The 19,422-nt window shown below is 38.9% G+C and overlaps 1 long non-coding RNA gene across 1 annotated transcript; it reads left to right on the forward strand.

Moving 5' to 3' along the window:
* Positions 1–654: 654 nt before the first annotated feature.
* Positions 655–18,693, forward strand: LOC116594383. The gene is made up of 3 exons (XR_004287189.1): positions 655–756; positions 17,409–17,516; positions 17,771–18,693. It is a non-coding gene; the product is annotated as an uncharacterized LOC116594383 (long non-coding RNA).
* The last annotated feature ends 729 nt before the right edge of the window (positions 18,694–19,422 follow it).

Raw genomic sequence — 19,422 nt, forward strand, 5'->3', positions numbered from 1 at the left:
TTGGGAAAATATCAAAGACAAGTTGGTTTAATTGTTACTGCACTTGACTGGATGTTTTGTTGTTGAACTGGCAATGTTGGATGAGTAATAAAATCAAAGAGACATAATTCGTAATTTATTGTGTATTTATTTAATCAAATTTATTTTTCAGGCCTTCATTTCAATCAAAATCACTGTGCTATTGTAATCAATATTCTCTCAAAATTTGTGCCCTGAAATAATTCAAATAAAATGTAATTTTATGAAAAGTGTCCAAAATATGTCAAATATATGAAACATAGGAATATATTTTCATCAAGAATGTACATTAAAACAAATATAGACAATTTTAAGTTTATTTTAATATATATCATTATGAAGTGCTATTTTTATTCTAAACTACCTTGTATATAACATCCAAATAGAAAAGAAAAATTCATAATTAATATAGGATTTTAAATAAAGCTGAAATTTTATTTAACATTTTGAAAAATTAAGAACATTTTATATAAATAAATTATTCGTTAATGCTAGTGTTCAAGGCATAGCTGGCTATCAGTGTAAAGCACTGGTATCCAATTTTGTGAATGGTTTGTGTAGATCTACACACTTACCAATCTTTGAGTGATATGAATTGTTTAATATTGCAAAATGTCCTTTCACTGCCAGGTTGCAATCATTGAAGAGATTGGCTAAACATTGAATACCTATGGAAGCATGTATTGGAGAAGCAAGAAAATGATGGCCAGCCTTCCTGGAAAACAAGTACCGCGTGAGGTAAGTCTAGATTGCACTCGTGGGATTTGCTGCGGTGATCAATTTGTCTTTTCTCCTTGCTCTTGGAAGCAATGCTCACCTCCAGTATTCTTAGCAGGATAACCCAAACCTTTACCATTTTTGGATGGGATCACTTTTTCTTTGAGGACACACAGCAAAGAGGGTGTAGAAGTATTTCTATGGGCCCCGAAGGGTGTTGGTCACGATGGCAGATTTTTGGGTTTCAAGTTGCACTTTTCAGTTTTTACATATTTGTTTAGTTACATACTTACTTATTTATTGATCTTTTTCTACTTTATTAAACTTGGGCCCTCTGATGAATTCAAAAGAAATCACCCTTACCAAAACCTTTCCATCAATGTATCTTCCGATGATCCTATAATGATTAACCCATAGCGCAACACCTGAAATGACATTTTTAGGATCGTAAATGGATGCCAGCGAAACACGTTTTTTTAATGGGCAATTATTACCGAGCTATCCTTTCAGACATAATGTCATCCCCGAGGATCGGAGGATTATATACTTGAGCGAAGTCAACTTTGCAAAGTATTCCCCTTAAGAGGAACGAGGAGACAGCTGATTATGGGCACTGCATCTGGCTATCACCTACTTGCCTTATTCTTAGGCGATCATTAGCTCCACAAAATGCTTTTTATTTCCTTCAACACCATGTTTTTCAACATGTAGACTATGAACTGCCTTCAGCAACGGTACTGGTTAAAAATGCACATTCCAGATCCCCACTATACATGATGAAAGTCAGGTTTTCTGGGCTTAGGCCCCATGGTGATGCTGACAACTGTGTTTCTCAAACCAAAAAAATTGATCTAAGACAACGGCACTCAGCTTTTTAAATTATATACACTGATTAGCAAAAATATTGTGGGCTGGTATCTCTAATATATAATCATTTTTTTGTAAATGTCTATGTGCACTCTTGTGCTTTTATATCATGTAAACTGTAAAACACAAACAGAAACTTTTTTAAAAGGCAAAGTAAACAATATTTTAAAATAACTTTTATCTCTCATTGATACAAAAATATTTTTTGTTTCTAGCAAAATATAATTGTTAGTGAAAAATATATATTAATGTGACCACCAGGCTATTTTTAGTGAAAGGAATATAATTTGAATTGCTTCATACTTTAAAAAATCTTGGCTTGGGGCACTTGGGTGGCTCAGTTGAGCATTTGCCTTCCACTCAGGTCATGATCCCAGGGTCCTGAGATTGAGCCCCGCATGGGGCTCCCTGCTCAAAAGGAGCCTGTTTCTTCCTCTCCCACTCCTTTTGCTTGTGTTCCCTCTCTCACTGTGTCTCTCTCTGTCAAATAAATAAATAAAATCTTTAAAAAAAAACTAAAAAATAAAAAATCTTGGTTTGATAATAATTTAAAGGTTGGGACTCAAGTTTGGGTTAATCGGAGCCTTATTTTTCATGTCATCTCTAAAAAAGATACTTCAAGACAAGACAGGTTCACACAGGACAGGTTGATTTCTGGCTATATTTACCATTTGTCTTCAGCCCATCCACAAATTACAGAAGGTGTTTGCTTAAAATTATGCCTACAGGTCTTCCCTGATATCAACCAGTTCTTGTAAATTAATCACAACACGTTACATTTTAATTTTTAAAAACTTTCAATAATTCACTGAAACTCTGAGAGATTTTAAAATATATATGAAAATTCTGTTTCCAACTTTTTGAAGTATGATAGGAGTTTCAGTAGGCAATACAAGTCGCTTTTAGGAACAAAAATCACACACTGATGGGTACATTTCTAAATCATGAGTGTCTTTTGGAAAGCAGTTACTTTCTCAATTATTGTTAAATGTCATCTTTACCTGAAGGGGGCAGATGAAGAGTGTTTTATGTTTTTAAATAACAGTAAGGTAGATTCCCACCGAAAGTCACATCCTCAAGAAGATAAACAAATGACCATGGCTTAAAGCTAAAGTTTTGGAAGTGTAAAGGAAATCGTGAAAATCATGAGCCTGCCAAGAAGTGGGCGGAGGCTAGATATTGGGAGGCCTGTATTTTATGCCCACTGCTTGCATTTGTATTCCCTAAAAATGGAGCAGTCATAAATGCTAATTGTGGACGTGGCCAATTTCCCGTGGGAGGGGCAGGGAGGCCTCTGGGATGAACCTCAGCCTTGAGTAACTAGGGGCGTAGTGGAACCCTTCACTGAGAAAAAGAATAGTAACAAGAGTTGATAATTATGGAAATTTGGGTGTCAGGCACTGTGCAGGGTGAACCACTTTCTTTCTACACAATGTTATGGGCACAGTCCTAGTATCGGGCTTTTATGGACGAGGAATCTGCATTCAAGGTCATATAACTACTAAATAATGGAGCCAAGAATCTGGCAAGTTTAGGGACTTTGTTTGCAAACCTGAGGAGTTGAAATGCAGGTCTGGCCCCGGACCTACGCTTATGACTCAACTCTGGCTTCCCAGTAAGATGGAAGAGATACTAGACGGGGTCTGGAGACTGCATGCCACACACCCAGGAAGCAGACCTCCCTCCCGCCACAGGTGCCATCTGCAATCTTAAGTCTGCAAACAGAGCAAAGGCTACAATATCTGAAATCATCTGCTGATCCCGTGGAACACTGATTTCCTGACGTCTTCAGCCTTCTTGGCAGGAATTCTCTCTCTCTGGTTGTTTTGGATATCATCAACTTCAGAATGTGTTTCTTTAATTTCTGTGATGTATAGAGATGTAGTAGTAGTGGCTATAGAGCACTTTCTAATATTATAAGTATTAGTTTGTGTTTTCTTGGAGCGTTTCTTCTGAATGAGTTGACATATACGCATCCATTCTATTCCAGTTTCAGTGGTTTCAAAAACCAGCCCTTACTCCCAGTCTAGGGAGAAAGAGGTGAGTGGGTAGGTAATTGAAATTGTTTATAGGGCTAGAACGGCTCTGACCTGAGAAGAGAGAAGTTACCAGGTGGAGGGGTAGGGACTGCTGAAGAGGCTCCATTCATGGGTGTATCATAGTACTTGAAAATAGGTGTTTCCTCTTTCATTTCTCACGTCTGTCCTTCTCCGTTCCCTTCTTCACAAATTTCCTTTCATTGCCTTTCTGTTTTTTCTTTTTTCTTTTTTTTTTTTAAGATTTTATTTATTTATTTGAGAGAGAGAGAGAGAAAACATGAGAGGAGAGAGGTCAGCAGGAGAAGCAGATTCCCTGCCAAGCAGGGAGCCTGATGTGGGACTCAATCTCAGGACTCCAGGATCATGACCTGAGCAGAAGGCAGTCGCTTAACCAACTGAGCCACCCAGGCGCCCTGCCTTTCTGTTTTTTTCTTAATTCTTTCCTTCCTTTAAAACAGAATCACTGTCTTATGTTTGGAAGACATATTATTAGCAATAAACAAAAGGAGGATGAGCAAGTCTTCTCTAATAATCCTTACTAGGGATTAAAAGTGTTGCAGTAATCACTGCTAGGTACTAGAACGGTCTAAAACTCTAAGGACGTTGAATCATGACAATCCCACTCACTGTGTAATTCTTACAGTTTTTTAAATAAAGAAATGTCTTCTTGTTCCAAATACTGTATAAGCACCTTGAGAAAGCTAGAAAATTAGATAAGCAAAAATTAAGAGAAGAAAAGCTCTATATTCCTACTAGTGGAGATTATCTTTAATATCCTTTTGATTTGCTTTCAGATACTTTATACTTATGGATGTATTTTTTGTTAAAATGAGATAATACTTTGCAAGTTGTTTTGTATCTTGGGTTTCTAATGGTCTTTCCCTTTATGAGTCAAAATTTTAATCTTATGTAATAGTCTATCCCCAATCAGATTTCTCAGTTATCCTCATAATACCCTTTAGAGCTAATGAGTCCTACGTATTGAATCTAGTTTTTATGGTTCTCAGATTTCTTTTACTCTAGCATCATCCTTAATTTTTTTCCCATTATACACTGACTTGTTGAATAGACCAGACCAAGGATCTTAAAAGAATGATTCATCTTAATTTTGTCTGGCTGCCTTCTGGTGCTATCACTGAACTTCCTCCATTCACACTATTTTCTTATGCTGAAAGTTATGTCTAAACTTTGGCTGGACTCTTGTTAAACATTTTGGCTAGGAGATGCCATAGATGATGGTTTGTAGTTCATTGTGTCACATCAGGAGATTTGATGGCTCTGCCATTCATAGGGCTAAATTTGCACACCGGATTTGGGTGATGAAAATCCGTACACTTATGTTTTTCTCCTGTGACTAGAAAGAAATCTTTGTGGTATTACTTTGGCGCTCTGCGAAAGTCAGATTCCCCATAAATCATGCACTTAATGCTTTTAACACTACTTGACAGTCCTTGGCTGGGTCAATAATTTCATTAGGGATCAACAATGATTAAAATCTAATTCAGTCCTTCATTTTCTCTTAGTCCATGACATTCTTCTATGAGATAAAGCTTTTCCTCATCAAGTTGGGGTTGTTTTGGATACTCTGTAATAGAGTCTAACTGGAGTGGTGGAATAAATATTTAATATTCCCTCTTAGATACATGTTTTCAAAGGAAAAATCTTACTTAGTAACTGCCTCAAATGATGGCATCTGATTGCGGGGGCCAGGGGAAGAGGGCTTTTTCTTTTTTAAGTATCATTCTCGATTCATGGATTTTCATTGATTCAATCAATGTTTCTATACCCTCGACACTTTTTTTGGTCTAAAAATTTTAAGTTGAGTAATTCAGCATCAGTTGCTTTACACTGCCGTGCTATTGAAGAAACAGATACAGCCAATTCTACCATTTTATGAATATTTTGAAAAAATGAGATTGACAAGATGGTGAAAATCCCTTTCATTACACATGACGAGCCACCTGGCTCAGAGTATGCCCTCCGCCCGTTGCAGTGTGTGAATTTCTGTCTGTCAGCCTTGCAAGATGAAAATGATTCACTCTTGGAAAAATGGATTTACCAAGGCCAAAAGGGAAGCACCATTTCAATAACTGTTCACTTGTACCATAGTCAAGATAAGATGTCTCTATTTGGGGGATCGATTCTTTCTTTCTTTCTTTCCTTCTTTCTTTCTTTCTTTCTTTCTTTCTTTCTTTCTTTCTTTCTTTCTTTCTTTTTTTCAATACTGATATTCATCGTCAGATTATTTTTCTTATCCTTTAAAAAAATGAGTTGATAAACAGCTAACTACCAGCTTAATGGCACAGTTCATTCCATAGCCCATACCTTGAAAAGAGACATGTACTTATTTGCTTGTTATTCTGTATTCTAAAGTGAAGTTAAATCTAGAAGAACATGAAAATTATGTGTATGAGCAGGCACAGGTGAATGTGCACCGAAGTGTGTGCATGCACACACACACACACACACACACACACACACAGAGAAAGATGTATTATTAAATTATAGAGTTACCCATAGTCTTGACTTCAGCACTGAAGGTCTCTGCAGTCCCAGGAAAACGGGAGGGTTGGTCACCGCAGTTGCTGTGTAGAGATCACATGGGATTCAGCAAAAGGTGAATCTAATGAATCTTCCTGTTCTTGACTGAGACATTTAATAAGGCTTTTAATTCAGGCATAAACTGATATGTCAAACGGGCAGGAAAAGAATTTATTACATACATTAGAATATGAATTCAATGAAGTATCAGAAATGCACTCAAAATCTTTAAAACTGCCAGTATGAAAGGGATCAAGAATCTTACTACTTATTTCTTCTTCAGAAGGAGTAATATAGCTGCCAGTATTTCTGAGCACTTCAGCCAAAGCTTAGAAAATGGAATGGCGGAAGGTACAGGGGCTTGAGTTGATTTTCACTATGGAATTTTATTTATGCAGAGACTATTCAATGGATGTTAAGTTGAAAAAGACCTCGAGGAGTCATAGAATCTATCTTTCCCCTTCTAGTCAAGGCCACAATTAGATTAGGATGGGATTCTACCCAATATATTTTTAAATACCATTAAAGAAAGAGATATTCCATTATTAATTTTATGCCTTACCTGAAACTCTCATCCTTTATATGGAACTAATTTTTTTTTTTTTCCTGGTTGGTGCTGGAGATTTCAAATAGCCAGAAACCATTCTTTGACAGAGGTTAGATTATTTTTCAATTTCCTTTAGGTATTCTAATTCTAGAAGCTTTTAACTTTTCTTCAGAGTTTGCACTTTTAAACCTTGGGTTACATCTTTACTCTCCTCCAAATCCCCAAAGCATATATTTGGGTGTGTTAACCATCATAAAAAAAGACATGAGTTTTTATATTCTTTCACTTATAGTACCATGAAACTGAAATATTTGTAGTGAGAATAGTATAATATAATAGCCTTTGTATCAGGCTCTTAATAAATTGATGTTTCAAGAACATCAGTTCTTGAAACCACTGGTTTTATTTATCACAGTTTAATAGACTCTGTAGGACCTCCAAGTAGCTTTACAGATATGGCATCTTATCATTAAGGATTTATGACTAAAATCTCATTCTTCATCCTCAAGACCTGAGATAATAAGTCTTTTATCTTTCCTGTACCCCTGGGGATAAAAATATATGTTTATAAAAAATAAAAAATTAAAAAAAATAAAAATAAGAATATCTGGGGAGAAAAAAAAAAAGAAGTGCTTTGAGATCACAAAAGGGAAAGATCTGATGCTATGAGACATATATGCTAATTTTAGTTCTTTTTCTGGCTTCCTGATATTTGACCTTGGTTATTGTGTTTGGTGGGTAGTTTAGGAATACAGAAGTATTTATTTTCTTTCTTTCTTTCTTTCTTTCTTTCTTTCTTTTTTTTTAATACAAAAGTATTTCACTTAGGTTGTTGGGTTATTCTGAGATTGAAAGAGCTAACAAAGTTAAAGGATATTTGCTACTGAATATCAATACAGAATAATTAAAAAGCAGTATTTCAATCTTGAACATGCATACAAAGTCACCTGTGTGATCTTATCAAAAATCAGCTTATGATGCAGTGTGGCCCAAGATTCTGCATTCCTAACTAGCTCCTAGGTGGTGCCAATGGTCCAAGGACCATACTCTTGCTTGCTTGCTTGCTTAAATTGAAGTATAGTTGATACACAATGTTACCTTAGTTTCAGATGTACAGCATAGTGATTCTGCAACTCGATATGTTACCCTTCCTCACCATAAGAGTAGCTACCATCTGTCACCGTACAGCACTATTACAATACCACTGACTATATTCTCTATGCTGTAACTCTCATCCCTGTGATTTATTCATTCTGTAACTGGAAGCCTAGACCTCCCACTCCCCTTCATCCATTTTGCCCATCTCTCGCTGCCCTCCCTTCTGGCAACTACCAGCTTGTTTTCCATACTTACAGATCTACTTTTGCCCTTTTGTTTGTTTGCTTTTTTTTTTTTTTTTTTTTTTTAAGGACCATACATTGAAAAGCAAGGTTGTAAAGAGTTTAGCTAGAGCTTACTTCCGAATTTTTTTTCTTAACCTAGAAAGAAAAATAGTACCCAATGAGATACTCCCTTTATAGGGAGTGTTGGGGAGATGGATAGAGATGGGAAAACTATTTTAATGATATTACTGGTATAGAGAAGCACTTGTAAAAACTAAGAAAGCTATTTCTGTAGCACAGTGACTAAACTGTGATATAAATACGAATACTATATATAATGGAGGCTTATCCTGTAACTGGTGAGTATTTTAGTTATGAACTTTTAATTCTCACTATATAACTAGATTTAGACTTGTTTTACTTCCTTTTGATGTAATTAATTTTTCTCTATTTCATATCATGAATAAATGAAATTACTTTCTACAAGAAAGTTCATATACAGAAATGTGGTATTGCAAATACCAGAAACCAAGTACATTTTTATATTTTGTAATTAAAATTAACATTTAGATCGGGGCACCTGGGTGGCTCAGTCGGTTGAGCACCCGACTCTTGATTTTGGCTCAGGTCATGATCTTTGGGTTGTGGCTGAGCCCCTTGTTGGTCTCCACCCTGAGCATGGAGTCTCCTTGGATTCTCTCTCTCCCTCCAGCCAGCCCCCCTCCCCACATTCCTACCTTATGTGCCTGAGCTCTGTCTCTTTCTCAAAAAAAAAAAGGGGGGGGTTGACATTTAGATCGTTTGCACCAACCCGATAGCCTCATTTCATATAGTGCTGATTTCAATTCATGGCCGTTTAGTATTTCAGTAAAAATCATTTATTGAGCAGCTCCTTATTTACTTACTGTGCTTTTTGAATTCTTGCTTGATCTGTTAGGATTGATTGTGATTAACAGAAAAAAAAAAAAACCCAAATGGTTTAAACTAGATAATAGTTTATTTCTTTCTTATATATTCAAGTGCCTGCCTGACATTCCCAAATGTCAACGATCTAGTCACCTTCTGTCTGTCTTGTTACTCCTCTAAGGCACGTCTTTCTGTCCTGAGTTACTACCTCATCCAAGATGGCTGCTGGAGTTTTCAGCACTGTGACCACATTCCAGTCAGCAGAAAGGGAGAAAAGGAGACAGAAATGCATGCTTCTTCTGCCCCCAAACTACTTTTTGTAGCCCTTACATCACATTTAATCACATGACCACACTTAGCTGCAAGCAGGGCTGAGAAGCACAGTCTTCATTCCAAGTGGCCATGGTGCCCATCTATAAAATTTAGGATATTATTACTGTGGAAGAAGGATTGGCAAACTATGACCTGCCAGCCAAATCTGGCCACTGCCTATTTTTGTAAATAAAGTTTTATTAGGCCTTAACCACACCCATTCATTTACATAATGTCTGTTGTTGCTTTTACACCACAATGGCAGAGCTGAGTAGTTGTGAAAGAGAGCATATGGGCCACAAAACCAAAAATATTTTCTGTCTGGTCACTTGCAAAAAATGTTTGTTGAGTCCTGCTATGAAAAAAAAAAAAAAAAAAGAAGGATAACCTGCAGCTTCTGTTACCTTTTTTAGGACCCTTATTCAATTTTTAGCTCATTTATTTATTTAAGATTTTATCTGAGAGAGAGAGCAAGAGCAGAGGGGGAGAGGCAGAGGAGGAGGTGAAGAGGTGAGGGGGAAGGGGAGAGGCAAGGGGGCGGAGCAGAGGGGGAAAGGCAGAGGGAGATGCAGGGGGTGGGGGGGGTGATGAAAGGGAGGGAGAGGTAGAGGAAGAGAGACAGACGTGGAGAGGCAGAGGGAGAAGCAGACTCCCTGCAGAGCTAGGAGCCCTACATGGGCCTTGAACCAGGACTTAGAGATCACGACGTGAGCCAAAGGCAGACGTTTAACCATCTGAGCCACCCAGTTGCCCCAATTTTTAGCTCATTTATAAAAACCAGTAGTGCCTAAAAAATGCGAAGAAAATAGGGTTTGAGTAAGAATTGTACATATCCTAGTACAGGACATTGGGGAGACCATTTGAGTAAGTTTCTAAAAATGTCCCCACATGGTACTCTCTTTTTCTTTATTTCATCAAGACAAGATTTATAACTGTTCCACATTTGGGTCTTGTATCAATCAGGACCTAATTGATATAAACGAATCGACTCTAGCTAGTTTAATCAGGAAGGAATTAAATGACATAGAAAATCATTAAGAGCTTAAGAGTGGGCAGGAGAGGGGCTCAATAAGTAAATTCTGGGTTGAGTTTTAAGAAAACAGCTCTCTAAGTTCACTGCAAAGCAGGACCACCAAAAGAGCTTCCATCTCGTCCCTGATCAGGAAGCTACTAGCTCCAGACCACCACCAGCCCTGTGTTGTAGTCAGGAATTGCCGTAATTAAAAAGCCACCATGCCTCTAGCTCCAGAACTGTGATTCACTCAACAGAATCTGTGTCCTTCACTGTGCCTCAGGACACAGTGGACCCATGGAACTTGTGTGTGGACGCTTGGAACATCTGCTGAGAAAGGCATGATAAATTTCAACTGTCTCTGGGAGGAGGTCTATAGGAAGACATGGCACCACTGGCAAGGCAAGCCCTCCACCTTACTTCCAAATGCCCAATCCCACGCAGTGCCTGTGATTTGTCAAATCTAGATCACATTCGAATCCAAGCTGCAAGCTACGTCTGGAGAATGTGGGTCTTACGTGTCTAGTCTCGGTAGCCTGAGAAGGCCAACTAGGAAAAGGATGGAATGAATGGCGGGCACCAAAGCTTTATGCCCTGTTCTGGAACTACTGTTCTAGAATGGAAGCTCAGCATCTATAGGGGATGATGTCCTTGTTTGTTGATTCTGACAAGTCAGTATATCAGTCTATCCACAGTCTTCCTGAACTTGGTCAAACCATAAAAATTTTCTGTTCTCAGAAGCATACCAGAATGAGGCAATCTTAGATTTGAAATAAGCATTTTTATTTTTTGGATCGGTGTCTGCATGTATTTTTTTTTTAGCCAGAAAACATGTTCTTCTGGTAAAATATCCCCTGGAAACATTATGCATGAGTAAACAGATAAACTACTTCTCTCATCAAAGCAGTGGTAGGGCCAGAAAGAGTTTGCGTTCCTTGTCTATTTCAGGCACTTGCTTCAGTCTTCCAGATTCCCTCGAAGTTAGGTTGCCAACCACGTGACGGCATTCCTGCCGAGGATACATGTCACTTAGCTGGCCCTAAAAGCCCCGTGGACCCTCATTTCTTTCTTTCCATTGCGGCAGCAGTGGAGTCCAAAGATAGATACGGTAGCATCACACCGTGATGATGGCTGGACCACAGACTTACCAGATGGAAGAGAAGGCCTGCAGTGGTGTTTGTGGGGAGAGAAAGAAACCTTTGTGGCATGCTGCCACTGAGATCATAGGCCGTCACAGCATCGCCTATCTCTCTTGACTGAGATGGGCCTGAAGTCCTGCTGCCACCACCTCTCATTCCTTCAATGCCAGCCTCTATGCCTGTTCTTTTTTCTACCCACCTCCCCAGGCAACTCCACATAGCGATTTCTGGGGGTACAGTTTATAAACCGTTACTCTGGGCTTTTCAAGTATCCTCTCCTCTGGTTTTGGAGTGTAAACAAATGTATAAAAAATGAGTATATTGCTTTACGGGTAAATGGGAGTGGGGAAGGCAGGTGTTGATCTCTCATTGCCCTTCACTGAGAACAACCCTGAGTTTATGTTTTACATGTACAACTTGTACTACTCAGAAAGAGTGTGAAAATCCCCGTTTTCAGGTTTTGAAATTATTAGAATATGGAATCCAGCCTTTTCTGGAAATGGCATTGTTTGTCCAAGTGATACAACTGGGTATCACTTGAATCTGACTTTTCAATAGAAATGATGTTAAAATAGGCACAAATGGGCCTGATTGAAAGCCCAGTTGCTGATGGGGCGCCTGGGTGGCTCAGTCATTAGGCGTCTGTGTTCAGCTCAGGTCATGATCTCAGGGTCCTGAGATGGAGCCCCAGGTCTGGCTCTCTGCTCAGTGGGGAGCCTGCTTCTCCCTCTCCCACTTCCCCTGCTAATGTTTCCTTTCTCTCTGTCAAATAAAATAAAATAAAGCCCAATTCCTGAAATAAAAATTACTACAGACACTGTATTTAACCAGCCTGGAAACAGTATATTTGATTAGCAATAGAAATAAAATTATATTATTTAAATAAATGGGAGCTGTATTAACCAATCTCAGAACATTTCATTTAATAAAGAGCATTATGATAGTACACCGTAACTAGTTAATCAGCCCATGAAAAGCAATCTCAACAAACAGTTCTCAAAATTCAGAGGGTCTTCTCTGAAAGAGTGACAGGTTTTGGGGGGAAGAGACCTATGGCATGCTTCATCCAGGAATTTAATGACTTTCTTTTTTCCTCATCAAACTTTTCCCTGTAATAATCTTAGGCATCAGAGATCAAGCAGTTGACCTTACCGATACATTGAGGGTCAGACTGTTTCTGTCAGCTTCTCTCTGGGACCTTTGGTGTCCATGCATGTCTAGAAAGTCAGGAAGAAAAATGCGAGTGGACTGAATATGGATCCCTCTGCTTTTACAGAGCGAGCTTCTAGGCCCTGCGGTCCTCAGCTCAGATGCTTCCTCTTCTGGGAGATCTTCCCTGACCGCCGTATCTGAAGTAGCAATTACCTTCCTCTCCCATTACTTTCCAGGCCTTGCTTCACCTTGTTTTCCTCATACCACTTATCACTATTTGAATTATGTTGCTTATTGTCCTTTGTCTTCACTAGCATATAAGCTCTGTGAAGGGAGGGGTGCCTGGGTGGCTCAGTCGGCTGAGCTTCCATTCTTTTTTTTTTGCAAAGGGTTACCATTTATTATAGCAGATGTGAAGAGTAAACTACAGAGTTGGTTATTCCTTCAAAGAGTTGGATCAACTATCCAATAAGGCTAATTTCAACATTGATTCATGGTTTTCTAGTATGATTTTTTTTTCTTTTTTATTAACATATAATGTATTATTTGCCCTAGGGGTACAGGTCTGTGAATCATCAGGCTTATGCATTTCACAACACTCACCATGGCACATACCCTCCCCAATGTCCATCACCCAGCCACCCCACTCTGGCCCCCCAACCTCCCAGCAACCCTCGGTTTGTTTCCTGAGATTAAGAGTCTCTTATGGTTTGTCTCCTTCCCAATCCCGTCTTGTTTTATTTTCCTCCTCCATCCCCATGACTCCCCCACCCTGTCTCTGAAATTCTTCGTATCAGAGAGATCATATGATAATTGTCTTTCTCTGATTGACTTATTTCACTCAGCATAATACCCTCTAGTTCCATCCACATTATTGCAAATAGCGAGATTTCATTTCGCTTGATGGCTGCATAGTATTTCATTGTATGAACTTCCACTCTTGGTTTCAGCTCAGGTCATGATCTAGGGTCGTGAGATGGAGCCCTGCAGTGGGCTCCACACTCAGCACAGAATTTGCTTGAGATTCTCTCCCTCTCCCTCCCCATCAGCCCCTCCTCTTGCTTGTGCACTCTCTCTCTCTTTCAAATAAATACATTAAAAAAAAAAGCCCCCCAAAGGGAGAGCTTTTGTTTAATACCACTGTAACTCCAACAAATACATTGCCTGTTACATTACATAGTAAGTATTCAATATTTTTTCGGTTTCTCTGCCAGACACAAGAGGGCAATTTTCTCTGATATTTGCTGTGAGAACCTGGTAGGGCTTTTGGAGGTAAAGCTCATAAAAGTGCCTCCCACCTTCCCAAGGCCAGATCCTACTCTGGAGATTTAATTCTTAAACTTGTCGACCCAGAGCCTCCAGGGATTTGTCAATTACAACTTAGGTTTCCTACCATATTGCTAGGTTCCCAGGAAGTTTTTCTTGGTGGGATTCACCTGTCTCTATATTTTCAGGGACAGAGGTTTGCCCTATGATCTCAGTTCTTGGATGGATCCCAGAATTTTTGTTGATTTCAGCTCATTCAGCTTTTTTGGGGGGTGGATAGGAGAGATGATTCCCAAGCTCCTTATGAGCTTGACTTGGAACTGGAAACTATTCAATGTTTTTAATAAATAAGTGAATAAACGCTGTAAGAATTTATAGCTATCAGCAGGCTCACTACAATTGTTTACTCTAGTTTTGTAAAACTGAACTTTATTTTAATCAATTACAACATAATTGTATGGGAATTCATACCAGTGAATGGCACTCCTCTGATGATTGAACTTTTTTACGACATGGGATTGTTTGCCTACAGAGAGTGGTATATAAAAGTTACAGTACAAAAAAGAAAGTTACAGTACATTAACCAATAATTCCTTAACCTGAAAGCAACATATTCTAAATGTATTGATTATGGTATAGGCCAAGCTGCAATAACAGAGTCTATAAATCATTGGTTCAACCATAATACAAGTATATTTCTCTCTCACACAGACTGGAAGGAGGTGGTGGCCTGGGTTTGGTGGGCAAAAGATCAGGTACAGACCCAGACTGAGTTTAAAGAGAATATGTAATCTGGATGCTGGCTGTTTAGTTAGGAAGGATTGCGTATGATCCAAATATAAAGTGTGTATATGTGTGTATATGTGGGGTTCAGATGAATCAATTTAAGCATAGCATTTCATTTGAAGAAATATATCTCCAGCAGCCCAACATAAATAAAAAGACATTTTAATAGTTTATGTGCATTTCTCAAGAACTGTTAAGGAGATCTGTGCCATAGCCCACAACAATACTTTTAAAAATATCCTCTCTCCTCCACGCTTCTTTCGTACTCCGTATTTGTTCCAGAGTCTCCTTACAATCCCCCATTTCCCCTGACACCCACCTTTTATGGCTTTTTCTGTCTTCTTCCTCCTGCCTCCACCTCAAGCTCTTTCTTATTTAGTTCAATTCAATTTAGAATTGTACTTCTTTTTATGGTTTCATTTCTGCTTTGCTCATTACCTGGATTCTCCACAAGAAAGAACTCAGGGCTGACCCAGAAAGCAAATATCCTTTCCCTTTTCTTCACGCAGCTCTGGCCCAATTGCTCTCCCTGTCTTCTAATTCTGCATTACAAAAACACCAAGACCGAGACTGGCAAAGAAAGACCTGCTCAAGGTGGTGGGGGAACAGTAGAATCTGCAGAGACAGGAATGGGGAGGCAATGAATACTTACACGTTAAAACGTCTTGTTTCCATCACACATATATCATTAAGAGCTCAAGTGAGGATAATGTGGACTGCTATAACTCTGAAACAGATGGAAAATCTCTCAGTTTAAAAATATTCACAAAGCTGGATTTATGCAGATGTTCCACCTGAAGGCAGAGCTGAACAAATTAATGCTCACAGCGGACTACGAAAGTCTAATCTATAAAGTGAAAAGGGAAGGGAAGGAAACTGAAAATTACTGAGCACTTACTCAGTATTGTGTTAAACTCTTTAAACAATGTCGAGTCATTTAAAACCCCCCGTAACCCTTCAGATCAGTGTTCTCGGCTTGGGGATCTGCAGACCATATTCTCAGTAGTATGTGAGTGCTGAGATTGAAAAATGCTTGTGTTTTTCTACCAAAAATAACATGAAAATGTTTAACACGATATCCTGACATTAAGCTTTTTTGATTGTTTTGTAAGTGCCTGACATTAAGCTTTTTGATTGCTGGGGGATCCATTTCAAATATGTCCATCTCGAATAAACATATTGCCAGCTGTATGACACAGCTACTAGCTAAACAACTAAGGTAAGGAGTGAGGTTGCCCCCACCTGCGAAGGTCTCTTTTCAGAAAGCCCTGAAACTGACTGCTTGAGTCACCCTGATTTTTCATTCCTACTCCTCAGTCATATCCTTATGTTCTAAATTCACCAATAAAGAGTGAACCCTAGACACTAGGGACCCACACTCGAACACCAATAAAGTCAAATCTCCAGGTCCACCTTCCCTCCCTCTCTACCTATGACCTCACTATGTGTGGCCTCTGGATATGCTGTATACTCTCCAGGAACCCCAAAGTCCCCTTATGTTTGTTACTGAGGTGCGTCTTTCAATTGTGAAAACACAATGGCTTGTACAGCCGTAAACATTGGCTCTGGCCAGGGAAAACGTCTCTGGGAGCTTACAATAAGTAGTATGGGCCCAGGTAATTGGCCTTGGGCATTTCCAGCCCAACTCATTATTAACGATTGGCTGAAGCTGGCAGAAACACAGGAGCATGTTCTAGATCATCAGAAGGATCACTTATAACCAAATAATTATAACCAGAGTGTCACACCTTATCTCATTGCCACCCTAATTGAGGTAGTCTAATGAGAAAGGCACAAAGTCAGACTTGCTACGTAAATGACATGTGTCTACCAAGTAGAGGCCAAAAGACCTCATACTGTATGACATGAGTGATGACTTTGCAAGACTTCAAATTCAGAATGGGTCTAAGAGATTTTAGTCATCATCTGGCATATGGATGTAAAGTCATCTTCTAAAGAACATGCATCAGAGCAGTATTAACATTTGAGCTGTGATTTGGTATAAACAAGAAAATGTTATCACAGTTAATGCTGCTTCCTTGAGTTTTGTTGTTTTTATGAGTATTTGGACAAATTTAAATATGTGTTGATTTAAATATGTGTTGATTTATATCAGTGTGGTAAATTGAATTATTCTTCCCAATTTTTCACTCTTTTACTATTCTACCATCATATAGCCAAGATTGTGTCCTGTGACTCTGAAGCACTTCTTGCTAGAAAAGGCAGAATGTCATAGGAAGCTGGAAAAAAGGCAGCCTGTTTATGTGGCAGCAAAACATTTGGTGAGACGGTTGCTTTCAATGGCACAAAGGCAAAAAAAAAAAAAAAAAAAAAAATGTACCCAGCAAACCTGTGGCATTGAACAGGCTGCAGTTTGCAGCATAGGAAAATATATAACAGGAAAGTTATGAGCTTAGGAAAATTGGCCAGTTTATAGACAAAATAGAGAACCTAGAAATTCCAGAAGCTGTAGGATTGATAAAGAAAATTGTTTCTCATTTCCTTTCAGTGAAAGATAATATTGAAAAATACCTTGTGTTTGAAAAACCTACTAAAATAGCCTCATGGAAATGACAGAATCCAGGCACAACCTTGTTAAGACAAACCTTAAGACCATGTCTGGCAGTAGATACTTTCACCTGTACAAAATGACTTTGAGAAAAATGGTTATGAACCCAAAGTACTAGTAATTGAGTCTAGAGAGAGAGACAAGCCTCACAAAAATTACAGTGTGGATTTTGGCACATGGATTGGCTGTCATTAACTGTATCAAAAATCCAACAGGTTTTTGAAAGCTGTGTTTGCAAACATACCACTGTGCTGGATTAAGAGACTGACTTTGAGATGGACGAAAGAGCTCTGGGCTGCCAACTTTCTACAGGTGGCAAGTAGGTGAGAGAGCTGCTCATATTCTGTGATATGATTTTAGATGTGGCCCAGAAGGGTAGAAAAGAAAGGTCATGCTTGAGGCAGAGCATGGCCATGGAGAACAATGGACAGGGGCATTTTTCCCAGGGAGCAGAGCCAGGGCCTAATAAAGGACTTTACCTACCCTAGTGGAGAAAGTGGCTAATACCTTCCTGCTTCAGAGTGTCAAAGGACCAGCTGACCCCTATATGCCTCCCAATCTTCCTCTTTTCAAATAGGACCTAACTTGGGACCATCCACTAATAAGGCTGATACCAACATCAACGTGTGCTGCCTGAAAAAAAGAGCATCCTGCAGAATCAGACGAGGGATGAGAGGCCACTGGGGAATAAGAATGCAGATTACAAAACATTCTACAAAAGTAGAATCTTCTAGTGTTCGGAAGAGATTTTCTTGTTGAAGTTTTCCTTACTAGACCGTAAATTGAGTAGCTTCAGACCTTAAGCACATCATGGAGGGGTGAAACCACTCCCACCACCCCAGCGATTTATGTTTTTATGTGGCTCATTATTAACAAACCTTTTTATACATGGAAGAAATGTGAAAGCTCCTTGGGGGTTTGAACAAACTGTCCATAAGATGGGCCATTCGGAAGCCCATGGTCAGTCACACCATGATGAAAGCCCTTGAGTCCTTAAGTCACTGCCTCCTTTGGGTAGCAGAGACCAAAAGGCCACAGACCCAGAGCAGCTCCAGTGTCTCCCTATCTGTCTAGACTGCTATGTAGGTGCTGTCACACAGGCAAGCAGATCACAAGAATGTGTTGTTTATGAGGATTACTTCCTCAAGGAGTGCTGTGGAGATACTAAAGCGGTATAAAGAAGAAAAGGAAAAACTAATAAGGAAAGGAGATTAAATCTTCTACCTCCAGCTAGCAATAGTCAATTTTCTCACTTTAGAAAACTTCATTTCTGAAAGCCCTCAAAACACGCCCACTTCTGAATTCATTGGCCATCTCTTGGGAAAATAACTCACCTCCTTCATATGATATGCTGGGACACAGTTGCTTCGGGAGCAGTTTGGAATCAGAGAAGGATGGTTATTCCATAAATGCAGGTCTCTTTCAGGAAATAACGCAGAGTGGTTCAGGTTCAACAGGGGACACTTCTTAGAAAGGTCTCTCTTACAAACTCATGGTCCTGGGAAGGTCACTCTGGTTTGGAGGTTCTCAGCAGGTGCTGAGAATCCTGTGTCCGGGATTCTTTGTCATTGATGGCCTTGGGGACAAAGAGAGCAGCTGTTGAGCAAGGTCAAACTCTGGTCTGTAACACTGTGAGGAAAATAATACTTCAGACAAATTAAATTTGCATCAAAAAAATTCACAGATTTTTTATCAAATGTAGGCTTGCACGGTTATCTTTATTGCCTCTTTCCATGATCATAGGTAAGACCAGTTTATTTCTACCTTTTCCTTTTCTACACTCCTCCCAGCTCCTTTGTTTTGGTGGGTGGGCTAATCCAATTCTTTGTGTTATGGGGTGGACATGGAAAAGGAAAGTGGTTACAATTTTGGAAGGAGTGAGGGTATGGATCTTATTCTCGATGCAGTTTTTGTAGTAGTTTTTCTTAAAAAATCACGTTGAGCTAAGATGTTCAAGACAAATTGATATGAGCAAGATGGCTATAAACACCGATTTTGCCAATTTTTAAAAATATTTTAATTTATCAATTAAATGAAATATCAAAATACTCTCAAAGGCCTGAAGTGACATGTCTAATTTTTAAAATTGAATTAGACATTTTGTTCTCTCTAATCCTAAAGTTAAATGTGAATTGATTATAGTGACTGTTAGATATCTGACAAGATGTGACAAATTACTAATAAATAAATCTGAAATTAGATATAGTTATGTCTTATATAGACTACTGT

This window comes from Mustela erminea, chromosome 6, assembly GCF_009829155.1.
Source record: "Mustela erminea isolate mMusErm1 chromosome 6, mMusErm1.Pri, whole genome shotgun sequence".
Classification (NCBI taxonomy): domain Eukaryota; kingdom Metazoa; phylum Chordata; class Mammalia; order Carnivora; family Mustelidae; genus Mustela; species Mustela erminea.